Source organism: Argopecten irradians, chromosome 2 (assembly GCF_041381155.1).
Source record: "Argopecten irradians isolate NY chromosome 2, Ai_NY, whole genome shotgun sequence".
In the NCBI taxonomy this organism is placed as follows: Eukaryota; Metazoa; Mollusca; class Bivalvia; order Pectinida; family Pectinidae; genus Argopecten; species Argopecten irradians.
In genome coordinates this window covers 50,820,062-50,826,561 of record NC_091135.1, presented here as the reverse complement: position 1 = coordinate 50,826,561, position 6,500 = coordinate 50,820,062, and the positions used below count along the sequence as shown (strand labels likewise).

At 33.6% G+C, this 6,500-nt stretch overlaps 1 pseudogene; it reads left to right on the top strand.

Annotated features, from left to right (window-relative positions):
* Positions 1-2,557: 2,557 nt before the first annotated feature.
* Positions 2,558-3,898, top strand: LOC138316705 (uncharacterized; annotated as a pseudogene).
* The last annotated feature ends 2,602 nt before the right edge of the window (positions 3,899-6,500 follow it).

Genomic DNA, 6,500 nt, shown 5'->3' with positions numbered 1-6,500 from the left:
ACACGATACAAAGTACAATATTAGCTGAATATATGTAAATCTGTCTGTGTAGAACAACTAGTGCACATTAAAAAATACAGGTGGATCTACTGATATACCGTACATTGTAATACACTACAGAAAAGAAGAAAAAAATGGAGACAAATGAATAATTTATTTATTTATTAAATTCATTTATAATGTACATACATGTATAGCTCATTGCTGCTCATGTATCAAGGGTAGAAATAAGGATTCATTTTTGCTGGACCATTCAAGGGCTTGCCCTAAAGAAAATATACTGGCCCTTCATTGATTTAAGTAGTCTTGATATTTGGGACCTGGAGCGACGTCAGACTGCTTGTGACATGGGTGCAGCCCCCATCTCCCTCCAGAAAATTTTGAAAAACATAAAAAAAACCTCTGGTGCATTCTAGAATATTTTGAAAATTCACAACAAGCAAGACATATAATAATGATTAGTTACAATACTTAGATTAAATTTTGATTTTAAAAGACACTCTTTTGGTTAAAGTATCGGCAAGCCCGATAAACCAGCTCATCAAATTACCAATTGGCCCTTCATTAAATTTGATAGCCCCCCCCTCGACGGGCTTGTGGTTATTTTTACCCCTTAAATGTATAATATTTACTGTTAAAGTGAGTAGTCGGGCAAAGAAAACCAGTCTAAATGCGTTCATTGGTCTTCCGAAAGTTCTCGCATATTAATACGACGGTCAAGTTCTGCTTACGTTTCCCAGTTCTGACCATTAAAGTAAAGTAAAGTTGAAATCATTGAAAGCAAGGCTGCGTGGAAATGTAACCACGGACATAGTCAGCCGGGAGGACGTTTTAGGATTCCTATTACTTTAAATCAATTTCTTCGTACGCAGACAATTTTTGATGAGAGATTTTATTTTTCTATTTCATAAGAAATTATACTGGATACATTCACACCATTTTTACCGACTTTAGCTATCCTTGCCCGACTGTTCACTTTAAACATAAATACATGAAGGAATCTTAACCTAATTATAATTAGCATATAACATTTATTTAGAATTTATATCTTGCCAATATCTAAAATGCAATTGTATTTTATATATCAATTGATGTACAAGAATGTCACTCAGTCTCGCACATCTCGGATGTTACTGTACATGTTGATAACTGTAATGAAATGACATATTTCATAATACACACATCTACTGCAAGATATGGTATGGATCTGTTAGATATAAAGAATAAATCACTCTTCAAATTTTACTTAATAACAAGTTTTGTTATATGGTATGTTGATATTTTTGTTCCCGTTGCTTTGTGTGTTTTTCTTTCTTTTTTTAGAGACATCAACAAATAAGAAAAGGAGACTGATTGACCAAAATTTGAATAAGTATAAAAATGTCGGATTAAAAAAAAATTAGCCTTTTGAGATGGGTGCATTGACTGTTATTATAGTCAAGATAAGATCTTAATCTGTACATACATGCAAAACAGGTATTACAGGTACATGACAAAAGAGAACTAGATTCTATACCACAAAAAATCAATCAAGAGTTGGATTTTTCACATCAAGCGGAAGTTATGGAATTAAAAATATTATTCATAGTATATGGGGATCACGGAAAATTATGGTCATCTTTTTCATTGGACATAGAAAATATATCACTTAACAAACCTTTTTATTGCAATTGCTTAATGAAACCAGCAATATTTAATTGTTTCAAATTTTAAAACCTTATATTTGCCATATACAGAATAGACGTGGCATTAACATTTTATATCACATCATCATGTACAAAAACATCAATAACTTTTTAAGTGTATGTACTTGTGTGACATCATTATCAATATATGGTTTCCTCAAAGTCATAAGAAGGAAATTATTTAATTTATAATTTTTTATTGAATTCCATTCATAATTTTAGTATTGTTTGCATACTTATTATAGCATCTTATGATTATTCAAATTTGATTGGCATTGGCTTAAAAAATTACTTTATCTGCCCATAAAGGAAAGAAATGGCATTACCGTTTGTAACATAGCTTCTGATTTGCTGATATAACGACATCATGATTTCATAGAAAAAAATCTCGAAATGCCCATTATTTCTTCTTAATATTATTATGGATTCGAAATTTTGAATAGATTATCTTTCATAAATTGAATAATAAGGGTAAATTTAAGTATATTTTTTATTTGTTATGGAAATATAACACAAAAATCTGAGTGTACTCTCATTATAAACCGCTTTACGATTTATAAGGAGTACACTCAGATCTTTGTTTTATATCGTTATAACATAAAAAAGTATTCAAGTAATCCTTAAATAGATGGTATTGTTGTTTGCATTTTGTTTAATTGTTTCATGATATTTTAGGGGAACGTGGGCGCCTTAAGGACGGAGTAGTGCCCTCAGTTTTCCCTTTCAGGGCAACCCCTTTAGCTGATTCTCCAAGAGATAAACGTCAACAAAGGAGAAGCAAGGGAGACAACCCCCAGAGCAAAGTACTATTTTGGACAGAGTTATGTTCACTGATATACAAGAGGAGGTAGAGGTGGCATAAGGGAACATTGATGAAGTCTTGGCAGCTACAGCAGTACCATGTGATGACTTGGCAACAGGTACCAGTGTCAGTACGACAGGAACTATGTTTAGGAGACTGCAGTATACAAAACTATATGAACAATCCAAAAGGAGTTAGGAATTGGACTGGGTTTTTAGATTTCAATCATTTCATGTTTGTTTTTCATTGTCTTGGTCCTGCTGCTAACGATCTCTCGTATAAATGTACATCTTTGTCAGCAGAAAAACAGTTTTTTTGACTATGATTAAAATGCGCCAAGGGTCAGAGGATTTTAACTTTCTGAAAAATTCAACATCAGTGAAACAACTGTTTCTAAAGTAATTATCAAATGGATTAATTTTATGTATTTCCAGTTAAAGGAACTACCTATATGAACAACACGAGACACTGTTACTGAGCATATGCCAGTTGATTTCAAATAAAATTCAAAGTACTAGAGTGATACTGGATGCTACAGAGGTTCCTATTCAAAGTACCTGCTGCCCCTATTGCATGATCGTAAAAGGCGATTAAATTTAGGATCTTATCTTTTCTCTTCTTCCTAACTGACTTGATCTTTCCTAATGCCTCTCTTGGCACCGCCTCACTTTTGGCCTTGAGTTGAGCGTTCGCCCCTGTGAGGAAGGCTCTGGGTTCTGTCCCTTGGCCGAGACACACCAAAGTCTATAAAAGTGGTAGTTTCTGCTCCTGCTTACCGCTCAGCTTACTGGGAGTGGGACGACTTGTTCGCCCGTTGTCAGTATAATGTGACCGGGTGGAGCGTGTTGCTTGGTGTCTTCGGCGGCATGCTTCAGTGATATAGCACTATAAAACAAACAAACCTATTCAAAAGCCTTCGAATGTACAGGCTCAAAGTTTATCTTGGTCGAGTTACAAACACAAAACTACTGTCAAAACTATGATAAGGTGTACACCTCGTGGTGCAGTATCATATGTAAGTCAGTCATTTGGCGGATCTGCAAGTGATTGACAGATCATTGAGAGCTCTGTATTGCTTGATCCTAACAATAAATTGTTGCCTCGGGAGATAGCATAATGGCGGATAGGGGTATTATGGTCCAGGACCTGTTTGCTGCACAGGATGTGCACATAAATACTGTACCCCTCCATGCTGAAAGGAAAGTCACAGCTTGAGCCAGAAGAAGTAGTGAGGGATAGGAGAATTGCTTCTAAAAGAATTCATGTAGAAAGGGTGATTGGTCTTGCCAAACGATATAAAATTATTGGTTCACCACTTTCTGCCAGCAAGCTGAAACTGGCATCAAGCATTATTTATATATGTTTTTCACTGCTTAATTTCAGAGCCCCTTTGGTTGACAAAAATGCATAGCGCTTTTTTACAACACTGTATTGCAATGAATGCAATTACTAAAACATTTATACTTCATATAAAAAAATTATCGAGTTTACTGAAACTTTGTATGCAGACTAACATTAGTAACGTTTTTGAAAATTTAACATGTTATTGTTAGACTATAACTAATGGAGTTATTGCCCTTTGCAATAATTATCATGTTTTGCTTTAAAGATTGTGAGCTTTATGAAAGCAGCCGAACATCAGTAAAATCTCACAATAGATTGATAATTGAAATTATCATTTGAATGTAACTCAGACAGTTATTGCCATTTATAGTAATATAATTATTGCATCATGTGAACACAATAACTTGACAAAATATTTACAGATCTTATGAAACTATATGCTTACTGTAAGTTCAATGAGACTATGCTAAGGAATTGCTAATGATAACTGTTATTAACTTGTTAGTAATTATAAAACACTATTGGTTGATGGTTGTAAATATAATCATACTAGCTAATTATACCACTGTATAAAGTCATCTTTAATTTAATATAAATGATACAGTATAAATGACTTTTAAATTAGATGTTATAGTTATTTACATACAAAGCATGTTTTGTATGTAAAAGACATCACTATTTGAAAGTCTTTGGTTTTCAAATATGGGAAGCAATGTTTTGAAATGTTTTCTATAAAATAGTTCCAACTTTAACAAAAGACTAAACTCGCTGTACTCAGCATCAAATACAATCTTCTGAACAAATATGTAAACTGCAAAATAACAGTACTTTGTTTTTGAGAGTAGCATCTGTCCTTGAATCTGATCATTATATTTTGATTTCATGTTTAGACACATTTGGTTTTTTCATCATACATTAAAAATGGAAACATTTTCCCTGGCACAATAGATGATGAGCGTCCTTTATAAGGACACTTTACTTCTAAAATGGTGTTATCATCTATAATTCCATCAGGTGAAGCTCCAATGTATGGGAAACTAGAGTTTACAAAAAGGCCTGCCTTTTTAACTGACAACTTCATAGTTTTTTTTCAAACATTGCAACTGCCTTTCCTTCATAATTTTTTCCTTGTTCTGTTGAATTTTTGTGGAAACACTTAGTTGAAACAAGACTCTTACAGAGTTTATCCATATTTCTCCTACATGTTGCCTGGGATTTTGTGTGGCTCTGTAAACTCGTTGCATCTTCTTCTGAAATTTGCAATGGAATGTAGGTATTAGTATGAAAATTTAAGCTGTTCTTTTAATTTTTTTTAAATGTGTTGGTGCAGTGGTTATTCCACACGCATTTCACCTAGTCGTCCAGGGTTTGATCCCCGACATGAACGTGAAAAGATCTAAGGTCTCCTGCCCAATCACATGAGTTTTCTCCATACAACAGTTTCCTCCCACTCTCTTGCTTACATATTTGCCTTGAAAAGTGATTTGTATTTGTTAGTTACCTAACTTGTTTTACAATCAATGTAAAGTTAATACAGTTTATTTGTATTGTTATATTGTCCGTCCCATCATATCGTTTTAACTTCATTAGTGGGATAATGGGCTTCGAGTTAGAGCAAATGAATGTGAATGTGGTCAAATCCCTACACCAGTATGTACATTATCTATGTCTACCTTTTAGATGCCAAAAGGGTTTCCCATATTAAATGAAGGGCAGGCACGTTTCATTCTTTGGTTATAAGTATGAATGAATAAAAATACCTGTACTTTCAATATATACATGTATTGTAATACCTTTGTTGCTTTGTCAACTAAATATTCGGTGAATGGGAGTTCCAGATAATCATGATCAAAAGCTACTATCTGTAAAACAATATAGAACAAGAGCTATTGGAGAACAGCAAAGCTCGCCTATTCAAAAGAAGTTGATGTTCAAGTATTTACTATTTAAACATGGAAATATGACAAATTAACAGACTCTAAAAACCCCTAAAGGGCCCCAAATTGGTTGTATTATCACGTTTAGCATCCATACACATTAGGAAAATAAAATCATAAACATTTATGATGACTTATGCTTAAACAATTGACAAAATAGAAAATTGCTCAAAAACTTTAACATGGAAATATGACAAATTAACAGACTCAAAAAAATCTAAAGGGCCCCAAATTGGTTTTATTATCACGTTCAGCATCCATACACCTTAGGAAAATAAAATCATAAACATTTATGATGACTTAAGCTTAAACAATTGACGAAACAGGAACTTGCTCAAAACCTTTAACGTGAAATGGGCGCCAACGCTGACGCCGGGGTGACAACATTAGCTCCCCCTATTCTTCGAATAGGCGAGCTAAAAATATTTTTTGTTGTACGACAGATAACAATTTATGATTTTTAAAAGGAAGTCATTTTATGAATTTAATGATTTTCATGTGAATTGTACTTTCAAAAATTTGGTAATATATAAAGAGTTGATGCAATACCTCTCTGTTTATCTTCCCTTTCATTAGAAATCACAAGTAACTATCGGCAGATGTATGAAGAAATTTCATCGCCCTATCCTGTGAATACTGGCTACAATGGTTCACTATCATATTTCTGACAAAGTCAGGGTAGCCAGGGTTATTACGGTATTTATGAGGACGAGGATCTTCCAACACATCATC